Source organism: Procambarus clarkii, chromosome 81 (genome assembly GCF_040958095.1).
Source record: "Procambarus clarkii isolate CNS0578487 chromosome 81, FALCON_Pclarkii_2.0, whole genome shotgun sequence".
NCBI lineage: Eukaryota > Metazoa > Arthropoda > Malacostraca > Decapoda > Cambaridae > Procambarus > Procambarus clarkii.
Genome location: NC_091230.1, coordinates 14,281,968 through 14,298,837, shown reverse-complemented (window position 1 = coordinate 14,298,837; position 16,870 = coordinate 14,281,968).

The following is a 16,870-nucleotide window of genomic DNA, read 5'->3' as shown; positions in this document are numbered from 1 at the left end:
ATATTACCCGTCTCGTCTGTTAAGTTATTCTACAGAACTTTCCTTTCCACTTGATCTATGACTAAGCATGTTAAGGTATGTGGTATTCCAAAAGTGTATCATCGTATACAACCCTGAGTGTTGCCTGGAGATAGGGAAGAGCTGCGGAGACTGACGGTGATGCTGGAGCCATCCATCATCTGCTAATGGAGTCACTTGTGGTGATTGACATCCACAGTCAGGTATGTGGAGGAGAGTCCCCCCCCAGTCAGGTATAAGGAGGGGGATATCCCACCCCCACAATCGGGTATAAGGAGGAGATCTCCCCTACAACCGGATATAAGGAGATCGCCCCTCCTTCCCCCCTCCAAAAAAAAAAAAAAATCAAGTCTCGGGGATCTTTCACTCTCGCTCTCTGAGCATCCTTTCTGCCTGCCTTCTTTCGCCGCATACCTCCACCTCTTCTATTCCTTCCTTTTCTCTCATCCCTTCTCCTCTTCCCCCTCAACTCCATTCCTACTTTAAAATATAATTCCTATTACCCATTCCTCTTCATTCCCTATGTTCTTTCTACCTTTTCACTTTCTCCCTCCATCTCTCCGTCTCTTCATCTTGCTCTCTTGGCCACGTTATCAAGAATTCTCTGTTCGCAGACAACATTTTTTCAGAAACCTTCATATTTACTCTGCCATCATTTTTATACGCCGTCAAAGGCCTGGGAGAGCAACAAGAGTAGGGCGGATAATCTTCAAAGTTATCCTCAAGATGTCCTTGTCGGTCTCTTAGGTTTTTCTCTTATTTGTTTTTATTCTCTTGTTCTAAAGACTCTGCGGTGAGGTTGGGAGTGAGTGTGTGTGTGTCATTGAATGAGTCAGTCAGTGAGTCCGTACGTTCCCCCGTCCATCCGTCCCCAACTTTACTGTTGTAGGGATCTCCTGGTTAGATTCGACTCTGTTTTCAAGAAGGAGTGAAAGGTGAGGGGTAGAAGAGTACAGTAATTCCAGCCCGTCCTCTCGAGTTACTATTCACCAGAAAATGGTGTACTAAAACGCTAACCTAACCTAACCTAACCAAGCCTCCGGCCATTATCCAGCTCACCTGCTGAGTCAAGCCCCGTCCCTCTTCTCTACTCCTACACCGCCTCCTCTCGACTATTCTTCCCCTATACTTCCGACTATACTCCCGCTCGCCCATTGGGAATCTTGACAGTATTATTCGGATTCCAAACCTAACCTATCCACCCACGCATAGAAAACGTGATTGTTTGTGAGCCTCTATAATTTATAGTATGCAATGTTTGTTCATTGTGGATTTTGACGTCAAAATGCGGTGTATTATGCGAGAGGTCGGGCTGGAAATTCTGGACATCAATATTCTCAAAGCGTCTTAGAGTCAAGAACTTGATCAAAATGAATCTGCATAGTGTTACTTTAGTTAGCCTTCCTAGGAGTGAGCTCACAGTCTGGAGGGCAGAAGGAGACCCTGGCTGGCTGCAGGCAGGCTGGGCCAGCGCACCCACGCTACCAGACCTGGGAGGAAAATATCGAAGTAACAAATTCCGGTGTATTACAACATAGAAAATTGACAACAGAATTTAGGAGAGACTAAGTTTTAGTCGACATAATAATGAAGTGATAGCTGTTTCAGCTTTTAATTTTCATAATAATAGATGATTTTCTTATGAATAATGGATCATTTTTATAAAAGAAAAGGGAATTAAATTTGGGTTTGAATTATTTGAAGTATAATGAATTATACGCGAGTGTGATCATAGTGATTATGGCACAGGGGTAAGCAGGCACCACGCGGGGGAACATTCACCCTTGTCCTCTCACCTAAGAGATCCTGTTTTTAGCGGATTTGACCAAATCCAATAAACAAAATATTAGTGAAAATGAAAATAGCGTAATAATGAAAGTTTTAGCGTGTAAGGCCAAATATGTTAGGTGAATTAAATCCACAAATCCACAAGGGCCGTGACGAGGATTCGAACATGCGTCCGGGAGCATCCCAAACGCCGTCTTAATCAACTGAGCTACTACATGGAGGTTAGGTGGCTTGCTTAGGTTTGCACGTTTCTAGTTAATGAAGACAATCGCATTTGTTACGAAGTAGCAAAACAAGAGAACTGCCTTCGCCGTTAAGCACTTCCTCTCGCGTCCTTCTGTCTCTTGCCCTTCCGTTCTCATCTCTCATCTTCTGTCTATTCTCTATTCTATTCGTTTCATTGCGTCCCAATGCCATTTTCTCCTCCCCGTCCTTAACCCATTGTTCCCCATGATTTACCGTGTTGGGCCTCTCGGGTCCCACTAGCGTCGTCGCCTAGCTCTTCTTGTATGTGCTTACGGGAGTTGAGCACTAGCTCCTGGCCCACCTCTAAGCTCTTGAGCGACTGGGATAGCTGTTTTTAGCCGCATTCCGTCTGCGCGAGCGTGCGTGGGGTGGGTGCGAGCGCGCGCGTGTGTACTCACCTATTTGTACTCGCCTATTTGTGCTTGCAGGATCGAGCATTGACTCTTGGATCCCGCCTTTCCAGCTATCGGTTGTTTACAGCAATGACTCCTGTCCCATTTCCCTATCATACCTAGTTTTAAAAGTATGAATAGTATTTGCTTCCACAACCTGTTCCCCAAGTGCATTCCAATTTTCCACTACTCTCACGCTAAAAGAAAACTTCCTAACATCTCTGTGACTCATCTGAGTTTCCAGTTTCCACCCATGTCCCCTCGTTCTGTTATTATTACCTGTGAACATTTCATCTATTTCCACTTTGTCAATTCCTCTGAGTATTTTATATGTCCCTATCATATCTCCTCTCTCCCTTCTTTTCTCTAGTGTCGTAAGGTTCAGTTCCTGCAGACGCTCTTCATATCCCATCCCTCGTAACTCTGGGACAAGCCTCGTCGCAAACCTCTGGCCCTTCTCCAGTTTCTTTATGTGTTTCTTCAGGTGGGGGCTCCATGATGGCGCGGCATACTCTAAGACGGGTCTCACGTAGGCAGTGTAAAGCGCCCTAAAAGCCTCCTCATTTAGGTTTCTGAATGAAGTTCTAATTTTCGCCAGTGTAGAGTACGCTGCTGTCGTTATCCTATTTATATGTGCCTCAGGAGTTAGATTAGGTGTCACATCCACTCCCAGGTCTCTTTCTCGAATCGTTACAGGTAGGCTGTTCCCCTTCATTGTGTACTGTCCCTTTGGTCTCCTATCACCTGATCCCATTTCCATAACTTTACATTTACTGGTGTTAAACTCCAGTAGCAATTTCCCTGACCATCTCTGCAACCTGTTTAAGTCCTCTTGGAGGATCCTATAATCCTCGTCTGTCACAACTCTTCTCATTAATTTTGCGTCATCCGCAAACATTGACATGTATGATTCCACTCCTGTAAACATATCATTTACGTAAATTAGAAAGAGGATTGGTCCCAGCACCGATCCTTGACGTACTCCACTTGTTACTGTTCGCCAGTCCGACTTCTCGCCCCTTACCATTACCCTCTGGCTCCTTCCTGTTAGGTAGTTCTTCACCCATACTAGGGCCTTTCCGCTTACTCCTGCCTGCCTCTCAAGTTTGTATAGCAGTCTCATGTGCGGTACTCTATCAAAGGCCTTTTGGCAGTCAAGAAATATGCAGTCTGCCCAGCCTTCTCTGTCCTGCCTTATCCTTGTTACTTTATCATAGAATTCTAAAAGGTTTGTTAGGCATGATTTCCTTGTCCAGAACCCATGTTGGTGCTTGTTTACAAACCCAATGCTCTCCAGGTGCTCAACAAGTCTTAGCCTAATTATTCTTTCAAGTATTTTGCAGGGGATGCTTGTCAGTGATACGGGTCTGTAGTTAAGTGCCTTCTCCCTATCACCTTTCTTGAAAATCGGTACGACATTTGCCTCCTTCCAGCAACTGGGCAATTCTCCCGACATAAGTGATTCATTAAAGATCATTGCCAGAGACACGCTGAGAGCCTGCGCTGCCTCTTTAAGTATCCACGGTGATACTTTGTCTGGTCCAACAGCTTTATTTGCATCCAGTGTTGTCAACTGTTTCATTACCTCCTCTGCTGTCACCTCTATATCTGATAGTCTTTCATCTAGGGTAATCGCTTCTAACAATGAGAGCTGCTCAGGCTCGGTTGTGAACACTCCATGGAATTTTGCATTCAGTACCTCGCAGATTTCCTTGTCGCTTTCTGTATATGCCCCTTCTGTTTTCCTCAGTCTTGTCACTTGGTCATTTACCGACATCTTCCTTCTTATATGGGTATGTAGTAATTTAGGTTGCTTTTTCGCTTTGACTGCAATATCATTCTCATAATTTCTTTCCGACACTCGTCTTATGTTAATGTAATCATTCCTAGCTCTGTTACATCTAATCCTGTTGTCCTCTGTCCTTTGAATTCTGTACTTCCTCCACTCCCTCCTGCTTCTCACCTTTGCTTCCTGTGTGTGTGTATGTATTAGCTATGGTACGTTAGGCTAAGCAGGTTGGGATAGGTTTGATGATTATTCTATGTTTTAAGAATAAAAATATGTAATGAAATGGAAAGTTTGACGAATATAATTCAGGAAAAATCGGCTTGTTAGGCAACTTGCCCTGTTAAATACACACAAATATAGGATATAAGGTGAAAATGTATATTTGGGGTACCATTTCTGGTTCTGTTTGTAGGGACCCTCGGTCTCGAGGAGGAGGACAGGTAGCATCCGGGGAAGCCTTGTGCCCCACAAGGCTCGTAAGCTCGTCGTATTCTACCACCCCATGTATATATATTTTTGTAATAGAAATTGTATTGCAGACATGCTGCAGATCAAGTTGCCAAAATATTGAATGTAAAGTTATCACTAAGAAAATAATGTATTATCGTGCGTGTGGAGCAATGATCCCCTAACACTAACAAACGGAAATTTACTTAATTTTGGTAAACTTATAAAACTCTTTTTTTTAATGGAACTCTTTCCTCTTGCATAACAATTGGCTAATTTATGTATTTCCTTCAACGCGTAATATTTGTTTAGACTTCGTTGTATTCAAGTTTTGGCTTGTGAGCCGGACGGGAGACCTTGTGTAAGGGGGGGTGCTTAGGGGGTCAGGGGAAAGGGGGAGGTCTGAGCCCCACAAGTCAGCTTTCCGCAGCCCTCAACGCGCTTAACTGGCAAGCCTGGTTAGCGGTGTGGCACGCCATTAGCGAAAGATGCTCCCGACCCTATATCAGAGGCATCTGGAAGTCAACACCTTACTGGATCCATTGAACTAAGAGGGCGCAAGCTACTTAGCGGTGACCTGAGGCGATGGGCGAGGAAGTAGGGTCCTAAGACGACGAGGGAGGAAATAGGGACGCAAGACGATGCACGATGAAATACAGTCTTAAAACGATATGAAGTGAAATTGTATCCTAAGACGACGAAGAAATTGGGTCGAATCACGATAGAAAGCGAGAAAGGGGCATTAGACGATGGCAAATGAAATATGATCCTAAAAAGAACAAAAATGGTCCCAAGACGATGAAAAAATAGAGTCCTAACATAAGAGAAATGACGATAAGGGAGGAAATAGGGTCCAAAAATGCTGAGAGGTGAAATAGGTTACTACCGAGACATCGAGGGAAGAAAATAGTAGAGCCAGCACCACAAGGAGAGACACTGGTAATGTAATCCTCTCCAACCCGATTCCTATCCGGCATAAATTTCGGAATTACCTTCTAGGACCTAATAGCAGGAGAAAATAAAAACCTACACGTGAACATTAGCGGTGCCAGGGCCGTCGTGGCCGGGGCTGCATTAATTCTCCTTCCAATATGCGCTTGTGTGTATTTTTGGCTTCTAAATATTGGTGTATACGCAAGGGAAAGGTTGAAGCCTGGTATGAATACATCAGAGTAATTCGACGCCAGATTATATATAGCGCTGCTAGAGTCGAATTTTATATATATGTATATATATATATATATATATATATATATATATATATATATATATATATATATATATATATATATATTTTATATATATATATATATATATATATATATATATATATATATATATATATATATATATATATATATATATATATATATATGTCGTACCTAATAGCCAGAACTCACTTTTCAGCCTACTATTCAAGGCCCGATTTGCCTAATAAGCCAAGTTTTCCTGAATTATTATATTTACTATAATTTTTTTCTTATGAAATGATAAAGCAACCCTTTTCTCTATGTATGAGGTTAATTTTTTTTTATTGGAGTTAAAATTAACGTAGATATATGACCGAATCTAACCAACCCTACCTAACCTAACCTAACCAATATTTATAGGTAAGGTTAGGTTAGGTAGCCAAAAAAAGCTAGGTTAGGTTAGGTTAGGTAGGTTAGGTAGACGAAAAAACATTAATTCATGAAAACTTGGCTTATTAGGCAAATCGGGCCTTGAATAGTAGGCTGAGAAGTGCGTTCTGGCTATTAGGTACGACATATATATATATATATATATATATATTATATATATATATAAATTTCGTTGAAAAAGACAAAGTTTTAGATTTATGATTCTGGCACGAATCTTCTCAATATTCCTGATGTTTTTCTTCACTGAAAGCAGGAAGTTGAAAAATTTAATCTACTCAGTTCATTTTTACTTTTTATTGGGTCTGATGCCTAGTGATGCGTTTCGTAAGGTCTCACCTCACATTCTCAAAGACAAAATCTACTGTGCTTAGCAGCTGGTTATATCTTTTTATGGTCAGGTGGTTAGGTGACATATGGATGAATGACATTACATGGGGGGATAATAATAAGGTATTAAATGTATCAACATAGAGTGAGACATGTTGGCAGCTTTTGTTCTTTTCGCTGCTTCCGTTCCTGTTGCAGCTTCTGCTTTGACTCATGGGTCTTGAAGTGGGTAGATTGTAATTGTGTATTAGATGGTTATATTTCTTGATATGCAGCGCTTCACTGATGTCTAATCTTCTATTGTCATTGTAGCTATCAATTATTTCAGTGTACCTATCAATTATTGATAAATACTCTTATCACTCGACCCACCAATTACCAGTTATTGAGCATCAACCACCTGTACTTTTTACTCCCACATAACGTTTGGGAACTCTTCACTCAATGCCACCTCCCAAAGTTCACATGCCCCACAATTCCTACTCCTCCACGCCCTGCCATTTTCCCCAACCACTCCACACTGCTCCATGGACATCCATCACCCTGCTCTCTCACATATCAATTCTACCCTAGTATCCTACCTATCATTTCACCCAAATCCAACCTGAACTTCATATTTAGACATAAGACTACCTACTCACAGCACAGGAAAAAGAATGAAACCTTTCGAGAACTGGTATACCAGTGCTGATGGATTGTCATATAAAGCAGATGAACTTAAAGGTCTGAGATAAAACCCAGTGTGATAGTATTTGTAGAGATCAAATAGGAATAGAGATCAAAGGAAGATGTACTAGCATAACAAACAAGGAGAACATTGTGGATAAACTAACATTCCGGGAAAAAATCTCAAGTAAATTGATTTCTGTCGATGTTGATAAATTCTGGTACTTGGGCTAATATGGGAAAGCTTTCAGGTGCCCAAGACTGCCGGCGAGGCAATCAGGGGTATGGGCCGTCGGTACCCTTATAGTGGCCCTTATATCACTAGACCTCTTGAACTGACGTCAAGTTGAGGGCCACACGCCGCTCTGCTTCCAGTGTGTCTGCTTGACCACTTGTGAAAAACAACCTGTAACAATTATTCTAACACTGAAAATGAGTTCGATCGTCATTGTGATGTGACACAGCTCTCATTCTCAGTTCTTAAACATTACGATGCTGCGCAACATTCACATCTGATTATGTAAACATAAAATGAATATACCGTCATTTGACCCCGTGTCGCAAGACGTAACGAGCAGTGGTTCAGTCGGTTTGTCAAGCCCTTAACAACTAGTTGCTATATCTGTCCAAGTGGTACGCTAGTCACCTAAGGGAGTGTGGGAATATATTTCTAATGGTTATTTTCTCTCCTGGCTACACCACGCTGAGAGTTTCCAGGTGGGAACTGTTTTTAGTTTTAAGGTTGTCTTAGGTTAAAGTTTTCCTGTATATGCATGTGTGTGTGGATATGTGCTACCTGCGTGTCTTTGCCATATTAAATGCATTACTTGTATTCTTGAATGTTTAATGAAGTGGAAGTGTCAGTAAATACTGTTATGTATGACTGTAATTCATTCAAAAGTAATTTGTGCGTCTGTATTTCATGTCTATCTGTTCCCCATAACTGCTGTATCTCTTGTATGATGTCAGGTATGGCAAAATTACTCTCATAACAATCAGCAGTTTATTATAAAAATGATAAAATGGATTAAAATTTTCATTTTGTTTGCCCAAGCATATGGTTAAAGGTGATTAGTGTCGCGTTAATTTGTCAATCCCTAGTAAATGCTAATTAGCCGGGTCATCAAAGAGATGTGATTAATGTTAACTGCCTAGAGTCATTTATTACCAAAATGAAAATAATTACGCCTCTTTGTAATTACTTCTGAATGATGCTGCCTGCGCTGAAATATTGAGGAAAAGCTCATTTGATCAGCGTTGGCGCCCCGTGCTGCAAACTTATTGTGAATTCTAGCCTTGAAGCCGAGGGTTGTACGCGTTGTATTAGATGTACTTTGTTGGTTGTGCTCACAGAGTTGAGAAGTCGCTCACTAGCCTCGCTTTTCCTTCCATCTGCTGCACAGAAAATGCAAGAATTTAATTTTTGTCTTTATTGTCGTAATTCCTTTTGAAGCGGCTTATAATTTTCCTCGGGTGATCTTTTGTGGACTGATCACGTCATGATCTCATGACGTGTTCCTCACTCGCCTGTCTCCCTCTTCCTGTCCGTGCTCTTTGGTCCTCTCTCTGGACATTTCCTCCTTGTCCACTCTGTAATTCCCATAATATATATTACGTTATCATTTCATCTAATTCCCCTACTCTGTAGTTGTTTTTAAAATTCCAATTCTTTTTTCTTCCATCCTAACCTTACACTGTGAATGTATCTTTAAGACAAAAATATATTTTAAATTCCTTTCAGCATCCTTCTTCACACCACGAAAGTTTTCAGTACACTCACATATTTTCATTTTTGAGTTATTTTTTCATTCACATATAAATGTTGAAACGCGCATATTTTTCCGTCTGGCTTGTTTTGTACTCTGTATAAGCTCTCTGGGACCATGAAGGCTTCACAGACATCTCTTGGGTTCACCAGGGCTCTTTCAGCCATTCCCTGAGTCGACTAGTGCTTCTACTGTCCTCCCTCTGATCGACCAAAGGCTCTATCAGTCACGTATTGGGTCGACCCTTGCACTCAATCATCCCTTCGGCGTCGGAGGCTCATACGGTCATCTCCTGAGCCGACCATGCTTCTAACAATCATCCCTTGGGTCGCCCATTGCTCTCAGAATCATCCTGTAGATCTATTAAGATGTGTAGGATAAGCTTCGTAAAAAGCTCTGACCGTCAGTTGTATGGGACTGTAAAGTATAAGACCCAGGGGTTCGAGAAGATCCCCAGCGTCCCGATATTCATCACCTCAAACCTATTTTACTGTCAGCATCTCCATGCTGTAAATAAGCGTCGGTGTAAATAAGCAAATAAGCACATTCAAAAGTATCAAAGGTAGGAGTGAGCTAATTGGCTAGTAGGAATGTTTAAAATCTTTCAAAGTTTTAAGATAATGAGGTGTGTACAGCAGAAGTGAATCTTATCACACGGAAGGTACCTGGATCTCCCTCTCACGGAAGATACCTGGATCTCTCTCTCGGAAGGTATGAGAGAGAGAGAGAGAGAGAGGCAAACACACACAAATCCAAGGAATGTCGAAAGATCAACAAATCACAGTGTTAGACACGGCAGGAGATGCTCATAACCACAGGATGATCCGTAGCTGCCAGAACTTTATTTCTTTTGAAAGTCCAACTGGAAAAAAATCCTCCGGAATAATGGGGAGACCTTTGACAAGCCATGGGCTTTGTTCCTATCGAGGACACTAGAAATTGTGGTGCTCACGTAAATCCAGGTATACATGACTGAAACAAATGTAAGAATATGACTGAGGATATATCAAACGCAAGAGAATCGTCAACGGGTATAACGGATCCCAGCAAGTGGACTTCAACAATATATAACCAAAGAATGTCAATCTATATAGATCTATTTCCATTTCTAACGAAAACCATTTTAGTGAAATCAGAGTCAAAATTGTATTGCATTTTTTTGGTCAAAAAATATTTTCTTACACAAAAATATAACTTTTTTTCATAGCGAAAAAAAGTGAGGCTTTGACCAGTGAAGAGTCAACGAGTGCTCGTCAGTCCTGGAAACAGGAAAAAATAACACTATTCAAATTGAAATTGAAATTCAAAACTTTATCAGTGATGTAATGCGAGTTACGAATTTCATATTTAACGGAATAGTATAAGTGACAAATGGGAACGAAGGAAGGAATATGATAATGGCAAATATGAATAAACATGGTGAAATTGAAGTACACGAGATATTGAAACACAATTCTGCACAAGAAATTCAAAGGATTTAATATTATGACCTTAACTTACTCGAGTCACTGAAAATTGTCATATTTTATCATCAGTTCTCATCAGCTTGGAGTCTGTACTTTATTCATGACGAAACCATTATATGTACAGTAACAGTCCGCCTCAAACATAGCATGTCAGTTCACTTTCATGTCAAAATTTTAGTTAATTAAATTTATATAAAAGTCATAATATCGGAGTCATAATATGCTTATAGCAAAGACTAATCCATTCATTGTTAGCCTTTATGTACCCTTGCAGTAACCTAGTGGTAGTCAAATCTAGTTGGACACACTGATTTTACAATTCAATTTGGCTTCAAATGTCACCCGGATTAAACAAAGGACTTTTCCATGTCCCGGAGTCACTGATACCAGAATCACTCTCTGTATGTCCTTCCAGATGTTCAATATTTACACACAAAAAAATTACATGGCGTTACATTGATTATACAAGTACATACGATTTAGTGTATCCGAAAATTAATTATGTTTAATGAACAAATTAATCCAAATCGTCTGGGATCTTCTTCGACGTAGGTTCGAACCCTCATCACGGTCCTTGTGGATTTGTTCATTTGATGCATCGCGCTATTGTGATTTCTGTGTGTAGTGTGGTGTAGTGTAGTTAATTATGTTTACTGTCTAAAAATGTCATTATAAAAGTATAGCAATACATATACTTATATGTCTTAAAACAAATTACAAAGTCAATGATAATATGCTAAATACAAAAATTATATTTCATACAATAATAAGCTCTACAATTCTATCGACACTCACGAATGCATTATAAACGACACAAGACCTAACAGATTGGTCAATTTAACATCACCAACTTCTTCGTATATCAAAATATAGCTTATACTGAAACTTTGCTTTAAGACAAACAGTTCTGCAAAACTGTGTGACATATTTAGGAAATATGTACTCAAGAGTACATAACTCCTAAATATACAACTAGACAAAGCTGCTAAGAAAGGTTGAGAAGAAGTGATCCAGCAGTAGGAAAAGATTGCCCCTAAGAAAGGTGTTGGAGCAGGGTGGACAGAAGGGCTTGAGGACTTGCTTTCTCACCTCAAGTTACACTTGTTGCCGCACAGTCGTCCAGGGAAATATATTTGCTTATCGGAAATATCTGCCAACATGGCAAGGAAAATGGCATATCACTTATTATTTGTTTTATTCGAATAAACGAATTTATTTATTCGACTTAGATTTATTCGTCTTCATATATATATATATATATATATATATAGCTTATCTATCTCTATATGCCACTGTGCTTATCGGAACGCCCCTTTCAAGATCTCGAGAGGTTCGCCTTGAACACAATATTACGGTAACTCCAAGTACTGTATTTACTGGTAAGACCCGCAAGCACAGTAAATTTTACGAGGGTGAAAACAGTGACTGCATTAACATAATGGCGTGGCCCCAGATATCGGGAACTCTGCTCACATTTTCACAATAACGAGAACCTTTAAGTCAGGCGCGGCCTCTGGGAGCCTGACTCAAACATTACACTTGCTGAATCGATTATCAGCGTTTATTTTAAGTCAGATATTATTGTCTGTGGTTGTGGTGACAACAACAGTGATACTGTTAATTCGACAGCGCTTAAATAAACATTTTAGTAACATTTTGTTTTCTAGTTGATGTTATTGAATTTTGTTTCTTTTTTAGCTTCTTTGTTGCATTGGAGCTATACAAGCATTTGCAGCTAGAGTGTATCTGACAAGATTATTGGAATTTGTTAAAAAGTATTTGAAATACAAAGTATATAAGTATGGAGTGATTTTGTTGGTTTACAGTTCATTTAAATCAACTTTGCTTTCGTTGCATTGAGAAGAATGACAAAAGATTTTTTGGTTCTTGTAAAAAATTTGAAGTAGTAATGGGATAAACGCCTATCAACCCTTCAAGAGTTATTAAACCCACCACTAGAGCTTACTAACCAACCAGTAAGTATAATTTACTCCTGAGAATAATTTAGAATTAATTGAGAGTCAGTGTATATACACAGAGATCCCTGTGGAAAAAGAACGATGCCTAGAAATCCTCTTGTGGCCTCGTTGAGGAGTCAAACACTCGAGCCTAAGAGCATAAATTAGCTCTGAAAAGAAAGCTCTGGTCAGTTTACAGAGTTTCTGGTAGTGTAGCATTCCCAGGCCTTAGTATACTACTGGTGCCAAAACTGACACATTTCAGCAATTATATCGTATTAAAAGCAGATAATTTTATGTATTATTGTAGCCCAAGAGGCTTGGGGCTAGACTCCGCAGCCGTTCTTTGAAGTATCCGAGGTTACAGTATCAGGATTAAACACCGTTTAGAGATACGTCTCACAGAGACCAAGGTAAATATAACTGAATAAAACACTGACCACCAAACACCCAATATAGTTATATTTGCTGTGTTAAAACACCTAACAGGTGACAGTAATGCACAGATCAGGTATTATTATAGTGTGTAGAGGAGGATCGTGATGGGAGTAACCGTTTTGGTTACTCCCATCAAATCTCAAACGTGAGGATTGTGTTCTTCAGCAGTGTTTAAACTTGATGCTTCTCTACATCAGCTGGCCTTGTGGGGACTCTGACGTCATAGGCATGGATTAACCTTGGGCCAGATTCACTAAGCAGTTACGCAAGTACTTACGAACGTGTACATTTTTCCTCAATCTTTGACGGCTTTGGTTACATTTATTAAACAGTTTAAAAGCATGGAAACTTCCCAATCAACTGTTGTGGCCTAAACAGCCTCCAGCCTAAACAGTTATAAACAGCCTCCTAGTGCTTCGGAGCTCATTAACTTCAATAATTGTAAACAACGCCGCCAAAGAATCAGAAAAGAGGTAGGTATAGGTTCGTAAGTGCTTGCGTAACTGCTTCGTGAATCTGGCCCCTTATCAGTAGAAGAACGACGACTTTCAGCGAACATTTGGAGGTTTCCCGAACTTACAAAGTGCCAGGTCCCTCGAATAATACATCGCAGTGTGAAGTCAAAATCCCCAACGGATAAAATATGGTGTACTACCCGCCAAACACACACCGAAACTAAGACGTTGATACAACGTTCGAACAAATTTTAACACCTAACCAGTTATAACAACCAATATAGCAAGTTGTAACAACGTTCTAATACATCATAAACACGTTAAGCCAAGATGTAACAACTTTATTACAAGTTGTAACAAGCGGAAAATAGAGACAGTTTCAGTTTGTGTTTCCAGGGTATAAATCATAGCGGCTCGCAAACATTTTTTTTTATGCGTAGGGTCCATTAGTTAGGTTTGATTGGAGTAATATAGCACATCGCCTTTGTGACGTTGTGACAACTGGCGAGGACGGGCGGCTCGGTCAACTAATGTAATGACTTTTATTCCTCCACTTTAGTGTCTTATCTTTTAAAGTTGCTAATTGAACTTGCCTCATTATTTTCTCCTGTCTGCAGCTTCCACTCACGCCCTCTGGTTCTGCTGTTTCTCACGCTGAACACTGCCTCTCTGTTCAGTCTGTGAACTTTATATCTTGTACGTTACAATCATATTTCCCCTGATCCGTCATTCATCCAACATGGAAAGGCAGAAAGTGAGAAAGTGCTAAGCTTTGAAGGACTATATAGCACTTGGAAGGGATGTGAAGACGACGAGCTGGGATAGGATGGAGGGAAAGAACGGTGCTCAATACCGTGGGAGATCGAACGTAGGCCTGCAAGAAGCGAGGCCATCGCTGTACCGAGCGGTCCTAGTGATGAGTTCAACAGGGCGAGTTTGAGCTTGTTCATCCTTTCACTTTAGGTGAGTCCCCTCAGCTCTGGGACAAGTTTTGTCGCATATGTGGCTTTGTTTTGTAATGTTTCAAATTTGGACTCTATTTATGACATTCTGAAGGTGTGTGTGTGTGTGCGCGCACGCGTGCGTGAATGCATGCATGCGTGATTGCATGCATACAAAGAGTGCAAGGACGAAGGCACTCACACAGGTACGTGCCTTCGTATATGAATGCGTTTTGACATGTGTTTATGCGCTTGTGCATGAGTGAGTGATTGACTTAAAATTTGTAACACCGTGCATATTTGTATCCTATTTACCTGGATCCCTGCCTCAATTCCTGCTGCAATAGTGAAATATATAATGGACAAAGGAACAACCATCCCTTAACTACACGTGTAGTTAAGTGTTGTACCCTAGTGTTGCTGTAGCCTCCCCCTGGAAGTAGTGAGCCTCACGCACTCTCCCCCTTAGCCTATATCCCTGACAAGCAAGTGTGCCCACAGCCCCGCACACACAAGGTTAACCTCCCACACCCCCTCCGCCCTCATTGTATATACCAGGCACACAGGAGACACTGCCTGCCAGCCAGTGTTGATACTTACACTCTCTCTACGCAAGCTTCAAGTTTGGGCGAATTGCAGCGAGCGGCGGAGCTGGGAGGGGGAAGTTATTTTAATAGCGTTCACTGTTTTGCATTTAGAAATGTTGCAGTCTTGTCAGCCGCCATGTTGCGCTCCCAAGACTGGCTTATTGCAAATGTAATTACTTTGCCGCTGTAATTAAAGTATTTTTTGCGTATTTTAATACTAATGATTAAAAGCTTGCAAAGGACTGTGAATATTTACATTTTGTGTGAGAATTATTTGTTATCAGTGCATTTAATAGCTGTTAATGTACTATATATGATAGTACTAGGTATACTTTCAGGTACAGTTGTACTTTAAGTAGCAGTTGTACCTTAAGTAGCCGCTATACTTTTTTCACTTCTTTTGTATTATTATTTTCTACCACAGACGTTGCTTTTCTAATTGCACCTGCGAATTACAACAAATAACAATTTGTCTATAGAACCTAAACACCTAACCTAACCTCATCTAGACCTAATTATGCACCAAGTTATAATATATTATAATACCTTATATTTGAGAAAATTCCGATTATGAATAAACCGTTTGTTAAAATTCAATACGTCTTTGGGGTTGGACGCAGGTTGGACGAGCATAGCTTGAGGGATGGTTGTCATGGGGCCCTTGTTAATGGTCCTGACGCTGGGGATTATATTATAGCGACAGTAGGAGAGGGAGAACACCCGAGGATGACCTGGATTTGCTTCAGCAGCCATATTATGTATCAGGATCTCTGGTAAGCATGTCCAATCAAGTTGACCGATCATGATCTTACGAGGCAGTGCTAGCTGCCTCGTTAGGGTCAAGGGTGACCAACTGTGTACACCGTACACCGTTGGTAGTGTACACCGTACACCGCCTCGCAGTGTACACCGTATCTCTGCGAGGCGGCCCAGGAGCTACATCCCGGTCGTCGTTCCGAAACTGCAGTGGCGGAGTTCATGACTTGAAGGCCTCTGGGGCTTACCTCTTACCACTTGAACAGCTTACTTGTGTAAGCTGCCCCCATAACAAGACCAGTGTGGTACCTAGGTATCGGTAGAAGTGATTACGAGTTCCTTTACTCCCTTATCTGACCTTCCACATGGCCACGGAAGGAAGTTTAAACACGAGATATTTAATGGGGCACAGAGTCACGCCGAGGACGTGATCAGCACTGAATATCAAGGTCAAAGTCGCTATTGCAATGGAGATCAAGTTCAAGTATGTTTATTAAGACAAGAAAGAAATACATCTCAAAGGGATAGAGTAGCTTAGGCTATTTCTACCCCCCTACATCCTTCTCTCCTCATCTCATCTCATCTATACATCTACATCCATTCTCAAGTCACAATCGACTTGAGAATGGTCCAGGACGGACCGAAACGTCGTCGTCCCTTCACTTTCTAGTGTGTAGTTTGGTGAACATGAGCTGGAATATGAAGGCAGAATATAGGAATGGTTCCCAAGCCAGGAGTATATAGGACGTAATTATTTCCTTTAGATTCCGCGTTAACCATTTCCCCCGAGTATAACCATGTTCGCACTAGTTACTGGTTCACAAGTTTCCAGGCAAGTGAAGATGTGTAGCTGCCCGTCTCGCTTGGTCTGTGGTTGTATATCCAGTCATGAAAAGTTGAAACTTAAATATTTCTGTCCCCCCTTCTCTTACTCTCAACTGGACGATATTTCTGTACCTTGGCCTGGACGTAGAACGACGGTCTGGCTTCATGTAGGTCGGCGTTCAATCCCCGACCGTCAAAGTGATTGGACACCATTCCTTTCCGCCGTCCCTTCCCAAATTTTTATTCTGATCCCTTCCAAGTGCTATATAGTCGTAATGGCTTGACGCTTGTCCTGATAGTTCCCTTCACTTCCTCTTTCTATCCAACCATACCCCCCTCCCCCCGTCCTCGACCTTTCCCTCTTC